Genomic DNA, 19,869 nt, shown 5'->3' on the forward strand with positions numbered 1-19,869 from the left:
TCTTTTCTGGTGTAGAAGTTAGGTTTGTGCTTTCTTCACATGAATTGTACTGCAAGAATCAAGAAATATTTTTCACCTAAAGTTATGTTTTTTGAGAACCTCAGTACAGAAAAAATTTATACAAATTTTCATATAAAACATATAAACTAAAACTTGTTGCGCTAATTCGGACTGGTTGGATCGCTTCCAAAATTTTCATTGCTGTTTCTGACAGCAAAAACAACAAAAAAAAAGTTGTGGGAGGTGTAAAAACTTTTGAATTTGAAATTTCCATACAAAGCTCGCAGCGGTCTAATGAGCAAGATATCTTCAAAATAGTTGATAAAATAACGATGATCTTTTAGCATACTATACTTTTTATTACTCTTATTCACGTGGTCAGGCAAATTAGAGCCTTTTTTTTTAATTTGTAGAAAAGAGCAAATCAAACAATAGAAAAAAAAGATGACTTGAAATTTAAAGTTTTTATTGAGGCATAGCAGCAGTGTTAAAATCGTATCTAAGATGGATCAAACATTTATTTTCTTTTGAATTTTTTTTAATCTTTTTTGAACATAAAATCTCAAAAATTTGAAAAAGAAATTTGAGTTTTTTTATTTGGTTTAACAAATCATCTGAATAAAATTGGGAAAAATCCGTGTAGTTTTAAACAATATCTGAGCATCCTGGGCTAGACTTAACTTGTATGAAATTATTTATTGGTTTTATGGGCAAGCCTGGATACATCAAGAAAATCTAGAATAAACGATAATCAAAGTATCAAGCGATACTTCTCAGCGTTCTCCTGTACGATCTACAGTGAAAGAAACCTAGAATGTTTTATTGAAACTATGAGTTTTTTTTTTATAATTGTGTAGCTTTTGCAACATTACTTTTGGATATTTTATAAATTATCCAAAGTCATCTGAATAGTTTGACAAGTCTGTTATTGTATAATTTAAAAAATAGATATTCGGCCTAATCGGCCTATTCGGCCGAATATTTAGCTCAACTATCCAATGAGGCGAATATTCGTCTTAACAGTTTTTGGGCGGTGTTCAATGCCAAATATTTGGCCGGCCGAATATTCGATACATCTATAGTATCAACATTTAGCATTCAAAATCCAAAAATTCCCTTAATTAAAATTAATTTTTTAGGATCTAGAAACTAAAACTACATAATACATACAATATTCTTTTATTTGATTTTTTAAATATTGTGTCCAGATGTTTTTTGTGTGATTTCAAAGATGTTAAACGAAAATTCTAAAAGTATTTCCTGGGCTTAGTTCTTTAAATATGAATAAGTATAAATGGAAGCCCGCAACTTTATATTCTCTTATTTTTGGAAAAAGATTTTTTCTTGTTTTTGAAGATGAATAAATTAAAAATAAAATTGGCGAGTTTTAATGAGTTGTGATTTGTATTATTAATAGAATTGCATTTCTTTTATTCTACTTAAAAAAAAGTTGTAAAAGAAATATAAATTTTTAGTTGTTTTTAAATACCAAAATTGAAAAGTACTTTCAACGATTCCTGGATTCAAAAAATTTTAAACTATCATTTATACTGAGTATTCAGGATTTTGCTCAATTTTATGTTCCAAAATTCATATATGTGTTCAATAAAAAAAAGCTGTATTTACACAGAAACATCACATTATTTTTTCACTTGTTAATGAATTTTGTAGCACTTTATGTTTTGAGTCGCTGTCTTCGTAGAATCCGTTCCAATCTCGGTGGTCGTGCTGTCATACTTAATTCTAAAGTTCAAGTGCACAGTTCATCACAATTCATAGAGATGATAACCGCTTGCTGCCAAATGCACACCGGGCTATAATCAACCAGATTATCTAATGCAGCTCATCCACGAACCAAGCTCTTGAAATTCTGAGCCAAGGTAGATCTTCTCAAATCATCTCAGATAGCAGTCCATAATGTTCACTACCCCAATGACAGTCAGCGGCTGCATTTTTTCTTGTTTCATCAGTTCAGGAAGCTGTACTCTTTGTTTTCGACTGCACTCGAACAGAATTCTCACATAAATTTCCTTCCAGAAATACCGCGCCACCACACAATGGACCAGCAGCAAAAACGATTGAGTTTTATTTTCTTCCGACCTTGCCCGGGTGGTTTCAAGCTCAAGTTCGGGCAATTAGTTTATCTTCTTGTTCTTGGTACACCTTTCACTTTTATGCCACTTCCATTATTTTGAATGAACACTTCCACCCACCCACTTCTTCTGGTTTCTTACCCACGCGGTCCAGCTGTATAGACCGTTTCCTCGACGCGACCCGTATCCGGTTGTCGACTTCCGTATCTTCCTCGCACTATCGTTTTCGGGTTCCCACTGGCCATGTGGTAATGGCCGCCGGAATCCGAATTTTTCAAACTGCAACGAGAAGAAACACCATCAGCTGCCCTGCAGGATTCTACCTATTTCAAGCTTCATCTGAGATTACCCGAAGCTGAAGGATCCATCCGAATTGATGTGATTAAAATCTGATTGATCGCACAAAATCACCAGAATGCTGTTTAGCAAAACACTTATCGCTAGGAGCAGCCTCATTGTTGTTGGAGATTTTGTAACTTATGATATCCTAATATAAGATGCTATTTTAAATTTTAATTTAAAAAACACAATCGACAATCTATGCACATAAAGTATAATTTAAACTCCCGGACACTAAATTCATCCCGTTTTCCGAATCCCGAAACGATTCAAAGCCCACAACCGCAATCGACCGACATACAACTCAAAACTGATCAGAACATTTTCCAAGTTACATCTTTATATACATTTTCCCATAGGCAAGAATTTTCCGGCTCACATTTCCACGGTAGAGTAAATTAAACAAAACTAGAGAAGAAACTACCCCAAGTTCTTCCGTACAGCATTCAGCTGTTTTGTCGCTCTCGCTCTCAGCTCCAGCTGCTGAGCGATGAGAGCGTTGTCTTGAGTAGGCACACTTAGTATGCGGACCTCCCGTCACATCTCCCCTGAACCCGGGCATTATACTTTTGAAGATTTTAGATTAAACCAGATCGCCGGTTCCAATAACTTGACCCGTGAGGCAGCCTGCTATGCCAGGGGTACGAATCCCACGCGAGAACTGCTAAGTACAGAGTAGAGCGCGATATGTAGCCAATTTTTGACAGTAGGGTGACAGACGCTAAGACAATATTTCATGCTGTTTGACAGTTAAATGGATGATGCGTAAAAGATAATTCTGACAATTTTAGACTGATGAAATAAAAGTATAAAAATCAAAATATTTGCTCGCACAGTAAATTTTTGCCTCGATTCCCAGCGAAAAAAATTGCTGAAAATTCCAAAAAATCAATTTTTGCTGGAAACCAATAAACATTCTTCGTCTTGCTGATTTTTGCAGCACTTGTTCTGCATTGCTGAAAAACCAGCAATCAATCTGTCAAAATCAGGGGAATGGTATACTTATCCTTTGTCATTGAATTTGACAACCATCAAAATTACGGGAACACGATTTTGTGGGCCCTTAAAAAACCTGATATTTTGCTGTCAAGGAACCGGACTAGGGTGTCAAATATGTCAAATACTAGAGAATTATGAATGATTGCACACTGACACAGCAATCATTCTGGTTTCTCATTGGTTCAAATTTTGAATTTTTCATCTCCGTACTGCTTTGAGAGGAAAACACCATAAACGTCTCTCCCGATGGATAAAAAAAGAAAATGATTCTCGTTCGCAACAAGAACCAGGTTGCCGTTAACAAAAATATGTACTGCAAAGCATAACTATTTTTTTTTTCTTTTTTTTGGTTCTGTAAATTAACCTGAAAAAGTCCTAAACAATTTGTCTCGCAAACTTCCTTAAAAACAAGTCGCGTTGAGATATATTTTTCCAAGTATTCCAGTTGAAGTAGTTAATTTATTAATTTTTAATTCCAGCAGAAAAACGACTTCGTAAAGGGTGATACGGTGAAAATTTGGTCAATATCAACTTGATGTATTTCTTTCAATTTTGTATCTAAAAAACCTGAACACCCCTCATTTTGAAGGTGCGTGTGTGTAGAAAATTGCTCCTATTTTGATTTTGGAATTCACTCTTCAGTTGTAAAAACGCCGTCCAAGGAAGAAGAGCAGCGTATCAAAATTTTGCCCGTGCATCGCGAAAATCCGAGCTACTCGCACGCAAAGCTGGCAAAATCGCTAAAAGTTGCCAATCGGTAACGGAAATGTAATTAAAGTGTTTGGGGAACGTTTGTCGACAGCCAGGAAGTCTGCATCGGGGGGAAATCGAAAACCGGAAGCCGCTGAGACGACAAAGAGAGTTGCCGGTAGTTTCAAGCTAAACCCTAACCTCTCTCTCCGAGATGCCGCAAATAAGCTGGGTGTATCGTCTACAACCGTGCATCGAGCCAAAAAACGAGCTGGACTATCGACTTACAAGAAGGTAGTGACTCCAAATCGCGATGATAAACAAAATACGACGGCCAAAACGAGATCCCGGAGGCTGTACAATGGACGACGAAACCTACGTCAAAGCCGACTACAAGCAGCTTCCGGGATAGGAGTTGTATACGGCAAAAGGAAGGGAAAAGGTAGCAGATATTATCAAGCACATGAAACTGTCCAAAATCGCGAAGAAATATCTGGTTTTTTTCGACGTGTTTCGATCACCGTTTAATTATATTTTAGGATTTTTTGTTGATATCGTTCGGTGAAATAAATGACTAGGCGCTTTGTTCTTTTACGTTTCAATCATCTTCAGATACTAATTTCTATTCCCCTATCTATCCGCATGGGGCCACTGAAAAAGACTCTATTCTATAGTCTATAGTCTATTTCTGTGGCCCCATGCGGATAGATAGGGGAATAGAAATTAGTATCTGAAGATGATTGAAAAGTAAAAGTAAATCGAAACGTAAAAGAACAAAGCGCCTAATCATTTATTTCACCGAACAATATCAACAAAAAATCCTAAAAATATCTGGTTTGGCAAGCCGTCTCTGTACCTGTGGCTTGAAAAGCAGCATTTTCATAGCTTCCGGTACTGTCAACCAAGAAATTTACGTGAAAGATTGTTTGAATAAACGTCTGCTGCCTTTCCTGAAGAAACACGGTTGTTCTGTACTGTTTTGGCCGGATTTGGCATCTTGCCATTACGATAAAAAGGCCATGAAGTGGTACGCCGCCAACAACGTGCAGGTGGTTCCCAAGGACAAGAACCCTCCCAACACGCCAGAGCTCCGCCCAATTGAGAAATACTGGGCTATTGTCAAGCGGAACCTAAAGAAGACCAAAAAACTGCTAAGGACGAGCAGCAGTTCAAGGCAAACTGGCTTTCTGCGGCGAAGAAGGTGGACAAGGTGGCTGTACAAAATCTGATGACAGGGGTTAAGCGTAAGGCCCGGCGATTCGTATTTGGAAAAGCGGAAGCCTAACTGAATATTTTTCCTGAATTTTATACTAAATAAACTTGAAAAAAAAAAATTTGACCGTTTCACCCTTTTAAGCAACTGGTGGGCCAAAACATAATTTAGGGATATTGTTTCGCGCCGCGGATAGATCTTAGAAAAAAAAACATAAGATTCCTCATATAACGTGTGTCTGATATAAATGAAATTAATTATATTTTTATAACGACTGAAAAACAACATTAAAAAAACGAACATTTGTAGGTTTCCAGAACATCATTTCTAATTTTGAATACGGCGAACGCGTCAACGTCACTGTTTTGAGTAAAACGCGTTCAAAGTTTGACAGCTCCATAAGCTCACAGCAAAAAAAATAATTTCGTTTTCTTTATTTCTCGAAAACCAAATATCCTTCAGTTAACGTTGTACACTCGAAATGTAGGCCTCCGAACATACTTTATCACTCAGCTGACAACTCCTTTGTTTACATACGCGCATTCGCCCTATTCAAAATTCACTATCTATTTTTTCAGATTGCTCTTTTTCCAGCAATTGAGTTTGCTTATCGTTTCCAGCTATTCATATTGCTGGATAACCAGCAGGATAAAAACCAGCAAAATTTAGCTGGTTCCCAGCAAGATAAAATTTACTGTGTAGACCCGCGACGCAAAATAACGAACAAAAACAAGAACAAATTCGAGTTTGGCAGAAAATGGAAGAAAATAGTTGTTGTTATTGCTAATCATTTCCACAGCCAATATTAAAAAGGTAATTTTGAATTGAAATATTAATTTGATACCAAATACAGCCGGTTGAGTTTAAAAAAATTGCTGGTTTCCAGCAATCTGGATTGCTGATTTTCCAGCACCAACATTAACGTTTGCTATTTTGCTGGAAAGTCAGCGGGACAAAAACCAGCAAAATTTTGCTGGTTTTGAGCAAAAGAAAATTACTGTGTATGTTCCATTTATGACGTTTCGAGAAAAACGCGTTTGAACATGTTGCTACCTTTTTTGATTCGTTGATTAAAATTCACTTGGCAACTTTCATGTTTATGTAACCCAAACGGTGCGTAGAAGCATACTTTATATGTTTTCATCGACTAACGGGTATAAAGGGTTATACGGTCAAAATTTGGTCAAGGAAAAACGCGCGTACATCGGTGAAATTGTTTATTCAAAAAATCAAATTAAATTTCTATTTTAAGTTTAATTAGTATAAAATTCAGGAAAAATGCCGGACCTTACGCTTAACCCCTGCCATCAGATTTTGTACAGCCACCTTGTCCACCTTCTTCGCCGCAGAAAGCCAGTTTGCCTTAAACTGCTGCTCGTCCTTAGCAGTTTTTTTTTTTGGTCTTCTTTAGGTTCCGCTTGGCGTGTTGGGAGGGTTCTTGTCCTTGGGAACCACCTGCACGTTGTTGGCGGCGTACCACTCCATGGCCTTTTTACCGTTATGGCAAGATGCCAAATCCGGCCAAAACAGTACGGAACAACCGTGTTTCTTCAGGAACGGCAGCAGACGTTTATTCAAACACTCTTTCACGTAAATTTCTTGGTTGACAGTCCCGGAAGCTATGCTTTTCAAGCCACAGGTACAGATGGCTTGCCAAACCAGATATTTCTTCGCGAGCTTTGACAGTTTCATGTGCATGAAAATATCTGCTACCTTCCCCTTCCTTTTGCCGTATAAAACTCCTGTCCCGGAAGCTGCTTGTAGTCGGCTTTGACGTAGGTTTCGTCGTCCATTACCACGCAGTCAAACTTCGTCAGCTTCGTCGTGTACAGCCTCCGGGATCACGCTTTGGCCGTCGTATTTTGTTTATCATCGCGATTTGGAGTCACTACCTTCTTGTAAGTCGATAGCCCGGCTCGTTTTTCGGCTCGATGCACGGTTGTAGACGATACACCTAGCTTATTTGCGGCATCTCGGAGAGAGAGGTTGGGGTTTGGCTTACACACACACACACACACACACACACACACACACACACACACACACACACACACACACACACACACACACACACACACACACACACACACACACACACACACACACACACACACACACACACACACACACACACACACACACACACACACACACACACACACACATACACACACTTCAAGTGCCTGTTGAACGGTCACAAGTCGTTCGACTGCACTGGGCCAGACAGAAGTGGCATATGCTGGCGCTGCAGCGAAACCGGCCACAAGTCGGCTAACTGCAAAAAGCCTGCTAAATGCCCTGTCTGCGCTGGAGACCACGCTGTTGGCAACCCTAGGTGCCCCGCCTACACAAAGGCGCAGGCGGTACCACCCCGGGCGCCAAGAGCATAGAGGTCGTCCAACTTAACCTCAACCACTGCTACACAGCACACCAGCTGTTGCGGCAGATGACAGTTGAGGAAAAGTTGGACATCGCGCTAGTGGCAGACCCATATCGCAGAGCTGCGAATGGCATTAATTGGGCGACTGATGATGCCAAACTGGCCGCGATATGGGTTACAGGTAGTTTCCCCATACAAGAAGTTGTGGCGACGGAATACGAAGGCATGGTGGTGGCCAAAGTTAACGGGATCTACTTCTGTAGCTGCTATGCTCCCCCAAGGTGGTCCTTGGAGAGGTTTGGCACTATGGTTGACAAGATGGTGGATGTGCTAATGGGGAAAAGCCCCATCGTTATTGCTGGCGACTTTAACGCGTGGGCCGTTGAATGGGGTAGCCGCCTCACAAACCCCAGAGGTCAAACTCTTTTAGAAGCCCTGGCGAGGCTTAATGTGGATCTGGCCAACGTAGGGAATACCAGTACCTACCAAAGTTGGAACGGGAGCGAGTCAACCATAGATGTCACCTTCGGTAGCCCGGGGTTGGTAAGCGATTGGATGGTGAGCGAGGCCTACACGAATAGCGATCACTTCGCGATTCGCTATCGGCTAGGCTCAAGTACGCGGACAGGTAGACGCGAGTCTCGTACAGGAGAACGCCTCTGGAAGACAACGCAGTTCGACCAGAACGTCTTTGTCGAAGCGTTGCACTGGGAGAGGAACCTGGACAACCTGTCCGCGGAAGAACTGACGAGGGTTCTAGCTCGCGCTTGCGATGCTGCGATGCCGAGAAGGGCCAAGCATAAAAGCACTAGGCCACCCGTCTACTGGTGGACGGAGGAAATTGCGGGTCTGCGCGCCGACTGCCATAGGGCAAGGCGCAGGATGCAGAACGCAAGGACCCAAGAAGAGCGAACGGAGCGTAGGCCACTCTTCACAAGCGCGAGATCGGCCCTCCGCAGGGCCATCAACGCAAGCAAGATGGCACGTTTCAAACAGTTATGCCGTGACGCCAACGACTGTCCATGGGGTGATGCCTATCGGATAGTCATGGGCAGAACTAAAAGTGGGGGCGCACCACCTGAAACGTGCCCCGATAAACTGAGAGTCATCATCAATGAGCTGTTCCCACAGCACGATGTTACCCGCTGGCCAACAGTCCCGTATGACTGGGACACCAGCGCCGAAGAGAGGATAACGGTGGAAGAACTTCGCGAGATCGCCAAGTCTCTCCAACCGAGGAAGGCCCCCGGACCGGACGGCATTCCGAACGTCGCGGTGAAGGCCGCGATTAGGGAATTCCCCGATATGTTCCGAACATCGTTGCAACGATACGTGACGGAACGGGTGTTTCCTGACACGTGGAAACGGCAGAAACTTGTTCTTCTGCCAAAGCCGGGTAAGCGTCCAGGAGACCCATCGGCATATCGGCCGATCTGTCTACTGGATACAGCGGGTAAGGTCCTGGAGAAGGTGATTCAGAACCGACTTCAGAGATACACGGAAAGTGAGGGCGGACTCTCGGGGAAACAGTTTGGTTTCCGTCGAGGTCGCAGCACCGTAGACGCCATCCGCTCGGTCATCGAGGTAGCGGACAGAGCCAGGCTGACCAAGAGGAGAGGGCTCCGCTTTTGTGCGGTTGTCACTCTGGATGTGAAGAACGCCTTCAACAGTGTCAGTTGGACAGCGATTGCGTCGTCGCTTATCCAAATGAGGATCCCGGCATATCTGTATAGGCTTGTGGAAAGTTACTTCCACAATCGCCAACTGCAGTATATGACCGGCGAGGGTTTGCGAACACAAGAGGTTTCGGCGGGTGTTCCACAGGGGTCAATTCTCGGCCCGGTTCTGTGGAACATCACCTACGACGAACTCCTACGAACGAGCCTCCCATCGGGAGCCGAACTCGTAGGACTTGCAGATGATGTAGTCCTCTTGGCGAGGGGCTCCTCAACAGCGGAGGTTGAGCTACTGGCCACGGTAGCTATCCAGGAAGTGGAACGCTGGATGCACTCCAAGTGCCTGCGTCTAGCCCACCACAAAACCGAGATGGTGCTTATCACCAACCTGAAATCACCCCAAACAGGTACCATTGCCGTTGGACCGTGCAACATCGTGTCTAAACGCGCAATTAAGTACCTAGGGGTGATGATTGACGACAGGCTCAGCTTCACGAGCCATGTCGAACACGTGTGCAAGAGAGCGGCAATGGCCACGGCCGCACTCACACGAATGATGCCGAACTCCTCGGCTATCCAAAGCAGCAAAAGGCGGATCATTGCAAGTGTGACCACTTCGATCTTGCGGTACGGAGCAGCGGCCTGGAGGCAGGCCCTGGGAGGAAGCTGTAACCTGCAGCGACTTAGCAGCGTTCAGCGGCTGATGAACCTGCGGGTTATCAGCGGATACCGGACCATGTCGTCCGAAGCCGCCTGTGTAGTAGCGGGTGTTATGCCCATCTCGGTTTTGCTAGAGGAGGATGTCTATTGCTACGACAACAGAGACACGCCCAACGTTCGAGATCTCGCCAATGAGGACTCGATGTCCAACTGGCAGCAGCTGTGGGACAGCTCAACGAGAGGAAGGTGGACCCATCGTCTGATCCCGCACATCGGGAGCTGGATCGGAAGAAGGCACGGTGAAGTGGACTTCTATATGACGCAATTCCTGACTGGTCATGGATGCTTCATGAAGTACCACTACCGGTTTGGACATGTGGCTTCGCCATATTGCCCAGATTGTGGTGACGTAGAGGAAACACCCGAACATGTGGTGTTTGTCTGTCCGAGGTTTGCGGCGGTACGTACTTCCATATTTGCCGCCTGCGGGCCTGACACGACAGCAGACAACGTTGTACAGAGGATGTGTGCGGATTCCAACACTTGGCACGCGGTCAGCGATGGGTTCACCCGGATCATGACTGCCCTGCAGAGGAGCTGGAACCAACGGCAGTCCGCGAACGGTGTAGGATGACTCCATCGGCGGGGAGCATCTGAGTAGTGTGCGTCCGATCCCTTGATCGAAGCTACAAAGATAAGGCATCATCTTCTGCGTAGCGGAGGTCAGGGGTGCGCCGCGAACGTGTGTAGGATACCCCAATGTCGGGGGGTATCCGAGTAGTTCCGCTTCCTAAGAGGGAAACTGCGGGGATAAGACTTTACCTTCCTCGTAGCGGATCTCGAAGGAAGAGGGTTAACCACTGTCGGGGGATACCCACGGGTAGAGAGGCTCTCGACGCCGGGCGAGCCTCTCGAGTCGGTGTAGGATGTCGTCACCGTCGGGAAACATCCGAGTCGTAGCGTTCCAAGTCCCGAATGTGTGCCGTGACAGGCGCGAGTCTAGGATAAGCTGCTCTCGATTTGGCACACAACGGGCAGGAAAATCCGCGGGCCAAAAATCCTAGGGTTGCCAACCAAGGGGGATAAAGAAGACCGGACAACGGTCGGAGTAGACTGACCCCATCGACGGGGGGCTGTCGAGTAGAGTGCGTCCGACCCCACGGTTTGAAGTTACAAAGATAAGACAATACCTTCTGCGTAGCGGATGCCGTGGGTGCGCCGCGTTCGTGTGTAGGATGCTCCACCTTCGGGGAGTATCCGAGTAGAGCGGTTCTCAACGACAGAAGCTGCGGGGATAAGACTTGACCTTCTTCGCAGTGGAAATCGTTGGGAAAGGGTTATTCCACGTTCGGGGAATACCCACGGGTAGAGTGGCTCTCGACGCCGGGCGAGCCATTCGAGTCGGTGTAGGATGACGTCTTCGTCGGGAATCATCCGAGTAGTTGCGTTAAGTCCCGCGCGTGTGCCGTGACAGGCGCGAGTCCAGGATAAGCTGCTCTCGATCTGGCACACGACGGGCAAGGTGGCAAACTTCGAACCCTGAAGATAAGAGGTCGGGCTTCGAGTCGTTAGAGGAGAGGTCAGGCCTCAAACCTTCAGGCGGAGAGGTTTGTGTGGTCAACCCCGAGTCTTTATGATAGGAGGTCGGGTCCCGAGTCGTAAGAGGAGGGATCTGGCCCCTTACCAACAAGAGGAGGGGTACAAGTGGTCACCTCGAGTCATTACGAGGAGAGGTCAGATTTCAAGTCGTTAGAGGAGAGATCGGGCCTTGAATCGTGCAGAGGAGAGGTAAACCTCGAGTCGATGCGAAGAGGGGTCGGATCTCAAGTCGTCAGAGGAGAGATCAGGCCTCAAGTCGCGAAGAGGAGAGGTTTGTGTGGGAATCTCGAGTCATTGCGAGGAGATGTCGGTTCTCAAGTCGTTAGAGGAGAGTTCAGGCGTCGAGTCGTAAGGATGAGAGGTTTTGCTGAAAGTGGTCTCGTTAATGAGTAGGTATTGCCTTTGAGCGCATTAGCGCGAATAGACCTCCCACTATTGAAGCATAGTGTACTAAACAGTTCGAGGTGGGAACCAGGTCTGCGGCCCCAGGTGGAGTTTAGGGAGTAGGGGGTATACACGGAGTATATCATGAGTCTGCCCATTGTACCCATGGACCCAGAGTAGCAAACTGGGGGGACGCGGTGGCTCGCCGTGCCTTGGAATACAATCCGTAAACCGGGATTTACCACCTGTGGTTACCAACTAAAAAAAAAAAAAAACACACACACACACACACACACACACACACACACACACACACACACACACACACACACACACACACACACACACACACACCTTCAAAATGAGGGGTGTTCAGGTTTTTTAAATGGAAAATTGAAAGAAATACGTCAAGTTGATCTTCACCAAATTTTGACCGTATCACCCTTTATTAATGGAAAAATAGCTCGCAATTGCTTATTGAACCTATCTGGAGTAGGATTCCGTTTCAATGGGCGATGCAATCGAAAAGTTATTATTTCTCTTCTTTAGACAAGTCCTTTATATGTATTTGTCAAAAGTTGGGTGAAATTTTAGCTGCATCCCAATTGCACAAAATAATGCAAAACCATCACTCAAATTCGGCAGGGCTTCCTTCGCTGAAAGCTTATACACCCTTTACTTTGTGCTTTATGTCTCATGTGTGTGAGTGAGATACATACAAAATTTCCTCTTTTTTGTGACAAATGCTAATGAGTCTCTCTTGAGGAGTGAATGAATACGAAAAGGTATTTGTAGGTAATGAAATTACTCCTTTCAAAAAAGAAAAAATAATAATAAAATATAAGTCAGCCTAACGAATCACCACCAATTCAATCCCATGGAAGACACCCTAGCTACTTCGTACTAAACCAAGTAGCAAAACAATGGGAGGAGATGGAAAAATTCCTCGATACCAATCTCTCCGGGCCGCTGCAAATGTGTAACGTGAGTTCGTCTCAGAGGTAGGAGCGTTTGTAAAATATAGTAAAACACGAGACTCACTTGCCGGACTCAACAAGAGATGATTAAAATAATGAAATTATTTTCAAAAGGAACGCAAGTCTTGTAAATTTTATCTTTTACATACATAAGAGTTTGTAACAATCAAATCGTTTAAATTTGAACACCTTAGACTATTTGAACTGGTGGCAATATATCAGAGATTTGTGTATATTTAAATTAATTCTTTCATTAATAACCAAACACGATGGACTCTAGTATGCAAAACCTGAAAGAAATCTGTGTTTAAGTTAAATAATTTGTAAAAAAAAACTTCGGGAATACATAGTATAGTTTCAAATAGAATACGTCACATATTATCTCTTATCGCAGGTATCAATTAGAAATCATCTGATTTCATCAAAAAACAGTACAGGATATCAGATACTAATAAAGTCCAACTGAGCGTTGCACGAACATGGCTTAACTATCAATCATGCCAGCCTCATTCATTAAAACAACTCTATTTTCGACTCTCTGCATCCACATTTCCGTTTTAAGCATAAACCAACATAGCTTAAAGCTTATGACTAGGTGGATGTGTACAGCCTTAATTAAAATTCGCTAAAGCTTATCAATAATTGCTTGTCTTTAGAAGAAACGGCCTTCCAGTTCGCTCTTCGTACAGCTTGACTAGTTATCGCATAATATCAATCAACATGCATCTATTTTTAAGAGCCATGCTTCTAATGAGATATTAGCTACTTTGTACTTCAATCGTCAGTATGAACTTCTTCTATCACCTTCCACCTTCGACAGAACACGTCACCTGTCGCCCGAGAGGAGCCCAACACCCAAGAGATTATGACCGACAAAACAATTGGAAAATTATGATGAATACACCCTTGACTTGTTTCCCGAAAATGCTAATGCGCGAAAGAAAAATCTCCATCCAAAAACGAGCTGCGGAGAAAACGGGCACCCGGGTCGTGTTGAGTCGCCCTCGCTCAGGTCATCCCATTCCATGGGAAGCGTAAAAATTCATTCACAAAATTGAAGCGCTCTGTAGCACCTGTAGAGGATGATGGTGGCAGTGACTTCAAGAAGCATCTCATAGATCTGAACTCGTAGATATTCCGTCGCCAACATCTTGACTTGTATATGGACGGTGAGTTGAAGTAACTTTGGTCTTACTACAAAATAAACTCCGTTTATAGCTATTTAAGTTTTTTGAAATTTGCCTTTTGATCCTCAAAATACGAAAAGATCCGTATTTATTTTCGAAGCTCCATATTGGGGATCCATATTGGCTGATACATATTGGCTGACCAATATTAGCAGATCCATTGAATGCAGTTTAAAATGTCGAAAGATTAAATGGAGATTTTGTAATGCTTGAAAAAAAACTATGATAAAAATATGTTTAACTAAACAAATTGTTGTTTACAGAATACCTGAATTAGAAATGGAATAACCAATCAAACTCAACACATTGTACGGTAATATCAGCCAGATGATATGTCTGGCCAGGTCAATACTGGCAGCAGAAACGAGGCTTCTCATTAACCGCCATCCGTCGTAAAAATTCTTACTGGTACCTTCCAAGTAAATACATAGTTGAGGGTGGGCCAAACACCGCCAATGTTGCATATCACACTCCGTGACCACATGGAAGATGGCGTGAAGTTACGATCTTGGATGATTCAAGCTGGCAGCGCAAGATCAAACCAGCCGACCGCACTCGGTGTTTGTTTTAGCGCAAACGCACAGCGGGTGAAAGCATCCAATTTGTCGGAAACTTCAATTAATGATTGAGCCAATCATTTTAACATTTATGAATTTTTTTTATTTCATTTTCAAATCCCTTAATCCCCTCTCTTCTGATCTGATCCGGGAGTGCTGATTTGACGAAACTGACTAAAATGACTTTATTTTTTCTTATTCTGACACCCATCTTAACATTAACATTAACATTGATTTAAAAAAAATTTGAGCGATTAGAGAGGCAAAATCCTTACTGAAAATGTCAGTTTAAGAATGTCTAGAATATTATAACAATGACGATCTAAACTTCATAAACAACAACATCGAAAACTCTATAAAATAGCGTCCAATGAAGAAATTTTTCGACTTTAAATTTTGGGCACCGCATGCGCCATCTGTAATACAACTTTGTGAACCACCCTTTTTTTCAAATCAAGGCTGATAATGTTTTCTGTTTTCCGAAGCTTGACACTCAAAATTTTCAACTTGTTGGTTATTTTTCGAATACACTCCTAATTTCACTGAGCATTGAGCATAATGTGAATTATTTATACACAGAAAAAATTAATTGCTGTAATATTACGGCAAATATCCTGTAACAAAAAGGAGCAGGACATTTACCGTAATTTTACAGGTCGAAAAAAAAATTACGGGACATTTATTTTTACGTGAGCATGTTTTTTTACAGGTTGCTTCAAAATAACAGTGCTGTAAAATTTTAGTTCATTGAAATGTTTGGGCTGATTTGAATGAAATTAAAAACAAGAATTACGAATGTTTTTCGGACAAAATAAAATGAATAAAAATATGTTCAAACAATTCTTTATTTACCAAAAACAAAATCTATCTGAAGGGCAATCGTACCTATGGTTAAATAATATCGTTTAAACATATTATGTAAGGCGAACGAAGAACATTATCATACGAAACGGCAGCCAACAAAATATCAACACAATTGTAGTGTATGCTGCACCACATAAACGTCCTCTGCGATGTGCTAAGATTTATTAGTAACATCTGCGTAATATCACAGGTAATATGTAATATACGACCCTTGAATTCTGAGGAATGATGGCCTCGAAATTATGTAACATTTTTCGGTGTGATCATTTAAATTCCAAGCTAAAAAAGAAAAGCAAAAATTAATTATATAAAAAAACTCATGCATGCTAGCATGCTAGTGAAAACTTTATTGAATTATTATTTACCTTGTGATAGAGGTATTGTGCAGCTTTCTTCTGTTGCTGATTTTGACCGAATTCAACTGCAGTTGAATCATGATTCTCTTCAGCCTCACACGGGACCCATTTCAGTTTCTTTGCATCTTTGGATCGATCGATCGGTTCGTTGCGCTGAAAATCCTTGTGCTGTTGATTTGAATACTTGCAGAACCTGCACATTATAAGGGTGATAAAAACAATCTATTTAGAATTGAATTATTCATATTTAGAAAAGTTATCCATAAAGATACTTACAACTACGATCCATATTTGGAACGGAGTTTGTCATTAGTCCCTTCCCGGTTGATCAAATTGGGTTTAATTTTGTCGGCTAACTTCTCACTCCAGGTGGGCGTTCCTCTCGAAATTGTTGTCATTATATGACCCAAGTGAAGAATAATTTTAATGGGCTTAGTTTCTATAAGGAGAAAGAAAAAACTGTGAGTCGTTAACTTACGCATTTGCTCCAGAAATTCTGTAAACGATACTATGCCAAAATTATGATCGAATGTAAGTGATGAACTCGAGATGCCTTACCCCTTCTTCCGTAGATTAACAAATATGAATATAAATTTTGAATTATTCAAAATTATTAAATTTTCTGTTAAGTTTCAATTTCGCGAAGGTAGCGATACAAAAACAATCACGGACGTCAACACAGCTATTTTTTTTGCGCAAATACGGGATGCGCACGGTATAGTTCTGTCACAAAAAGGGATAATCACTTTCAGTCCACACCAGGGAGAGTACAGCTTCGGGTGTGTTCTTATACCAATACACGGAATCATCCATCTTGTGACAGGCATTCGTAATCGTAGGCATGGTAGGCGAACAATTGGCTGTCAAAAAGCGCTCCGTCTCCACCCCCCACCACAGAGAAACTTTTGGTACCCCTTGCCTACTTGTCCTCAATATGCATCCAACCGTTGCTGTAGGCACTCTGGTCCACACCACACAAGCGTTACAAAGCATCACAATAAAAAGGTCGAATCACAAAATTGATATGATTATTTGAAAGAATTTGGTAATGGCAATATTTTATTCCATAGTGAAATCATTGAAATGTTTGGTTGAATCAGTAATTGATAATTGAAAATATTGAATTTTACATAAATTTAAGAATTATGAAGGGGACTATTTGACCATAGCATTTCAAAATTCACGTGTAACGTCAAACGAAAAAAATGTGATAAATAAATGTGAAAAATGTGATAAATTTGATCACATTATTTGTACAGTCTTGATCAAATTTATCGATTTTTTTTATACATTTAAGCGAAATTGAGTTTATTAGAGCATCTGTATTTGTGGTCCTAACAGCCAGTTTAGATTCAAATTCCGTCCAAAGTAACCCACTGGTGGTCTATGAGACCAGTTTCATCCTATTTTTTTTTAAACTGCCAAGCATCGACCAGAAAAATCACTTCCACCGAAAATATCAAATTGCGAACGCCCCGTTATAAATACCATAAAATGCGTTCACACCAGGGAGGTGGCAATCTAGTTCTTCTTTCGAACAAGAATCTTTTTCTTTTTTTTCTATCCATCGGGAGAGACGTTTATGGTGTTTTCCTCTCAAAGCAGTACGAAGTCTCAAAAGTCAAAATTTCAACAATGAGGAATCAGAATGATTGATGTGTTAGTGTGCTATCAACCATACTTCTCTAGCATTTGACATTTAGTTCGGGTCCTTGACAGCAAAATGTCAGGTTTGTTATGGGCCCACAAAATCGTGGGCCCGTAATTTTGATGGTTGTCAAATTCAATGACAAAGAATAGGGATGCCATCTCCCTGGTTCACACTAAATGAGGGCACTAAATGTAGATTGACCTTTTCGCTATGATGTGCTTGTAACGCTTCATTTTGTCATCATTATCCCTTTGATGACAGATTTCCGGTCATGGATTCATCTCTTTTGCGCAAATGGAAAACCTATAATAAATACCATCCCACTTGCGTACGTAAATAAAGGGAAAAAAATCCGTGAGGGAAATTTTTCCGTAAAGAGCTGCTGTTTCGAAGATTTTTTCCTGTTCTTCACTTTTCGTGTGGTGAAGAAAGTTATACTTAGATGTTTCCGGACCTTGAAATTCCCGGTACCTTATGTACCTATGTGTTGGCGAAATCAACTTTCCCGCTGGCTGTTGCCGGTCGTGATTTCTTGCAGTGAGTGATTGGAGCTGTGTATTCGAAATTGTTGACTCGAATAAATCGTCATAAAATCGTTCCTGCTCAGGAAGGATTAGTCCAACATTGATGATGATATTCTAAAATAACCCGAAAAGTTTCATTAATGGAATATTTTTAATATAGTCTTGAGTGTCTTGGATCCATTAACAGGAATTCATTGGGAGGTTGGTAAAATTTTTGATTAATATTTGTACATTTGCTTACTCTTATTCTATCTTATTGATTACTTCTTTCGCTATGTGTGTAGATAAAGTTTATTCTCACCAACGTTATATTATGATATTTTGGTATAATTTGTTAAGTTCTGTTGGTGCACACTGCAAATGAAACATTTTACTAGCTTTTACAGCATAAAGCAAGGATATTCGCATTGTTACTTACCTCTGATCACTTCTTGTTGGTCCTGCACCCAAGTTGATTGTTGTGTGGAGATATTCTCAGCGACGGATCCTTAGCTTCGGATGTTGCAGGAGGAGTTGTTCGAATTTGCAAATGTTGGCAGAACGGCACTGTAAGCATTGTAGTTGTAATTGGCTAAGACAGCGCAGCAGCTGCCGGAATTGTCACAAATTTTAATCTGTTGGGTTCAACGGAGCTGACTATAGTACAGTTGGCAGAAGTAGCACTAATATTCCATAACATTTTGTAGCATGAGAAAATGCTCATCAAATCAAAAAAAAATTCTGTTTACTTACTTTGTAAATTGAAGAATTCCCGAAGGCCCGTTCGGGAACGATAACGATGCGATTGTTGATATTTTCTACACACGGGACACTTTTTCGAGCGGCTTTGGTGACCGATTTCTTGGTGACGCTTTCAGCTTGATATATTTCCGAACAGTCTTCTTAGTTCTAGTTATTTTTCGTAACAAACAGCCAAACGTGATGTTTTGATTCGATCGATAGCTTAAATTTTACAGTCCTGTGATTTCATACCAGCATATAATGGTATGTTCGCGTAAAAACATAGGACTTCGACCTGTAAAACTACGGTGAATATCATGCTCCCTTTTGTTACAGGACGTTTGCTGTAAAATTAAATGATATATATTAAACTTTCACACAAAAACAATTGAAATTACGTGCTTTTTTAATTACAGGTTGTTTTGATTTAAAGGTAAGCATTTTCAATGACACGTAATAGTCATTATTTTTTTCTGTGTATAAAGACGACACAAGCGGCCTTTTTTTTAATGTTTGTTCTGAAAGTTTTACAATTTTAAAGCTGACGTTCTCATTAAACGTTATTTTAAAATATGTTATCTGAAATTGCCATCCACCCGCCGTCCCGCTTGTTTTTATAAATAAACCTATTATTAAATTTCGCTAACAAACACTTGGAGAAACTTAAATCAGCCTAATTTGAAATTTATTCTTCCAACACAGAAAATCATTCAAAAATGATGATATTTGGCTATTTTTCTCAAAATAAGCAAACAATATCAGAGCTTCAGAAAAACTAAATTATATCAGGTGAGATATTTTTATTTCAATTTCTAATATCAAAATGAGATTCAATTTAGTACTCGTAGAATGTTAAAATATCTCAAATTAAGGTCCATTTACACTTCTCGTGACAATGAACGTGAAAAATTTTATTTCGTCAATAACTCGAAATCGCAACACAACTAGTGTGTGTAACATGGTGGAATCGATGGGGAACGGTTGAAAGATGAAATCCCAA

The 19,869-nt window shown here is 41.4% G+C and overlaps 1 long non-coding RNA gene across 1 annotated transcript; it reads right to left on the bottom strand.

Moving 5' to 3' along the window:
- Positions 1-15,823: 15,823 nt before the first annotated feature.
- Positions 15,824-16,372, bottom strand: LOC129754378 (uncharacterized). Its single transcript, XR_008739016.1, has 3 exons — positions 16,251-16,372; positions 15,984-16,167; positions 15,824-15,897 (listed from the first exon to the last, which is right to left on the bottom strand). It is a non-coding gene; the product is annotated as an uncharacterized LOC129754378 (long non-coding RNA).
- Positions 16,373-19,869: the final 3,497 nt, after the last annotated feature.

This window comes from Uranotaenia lowii, chromosome 3 (assembly GCF_029784155.1).
Source record: "Uranotaenia lowii strain MFRU-FL chromosome 3, ASM2978415v1, whole genome shotgun sequence".
NCBI classification, from domain to species: Eukaryota; Metazoa; Arthropoda; class Insecta; order Diptera; family Culicidae; genus Uranotaenia; species Uranotaenia lowii.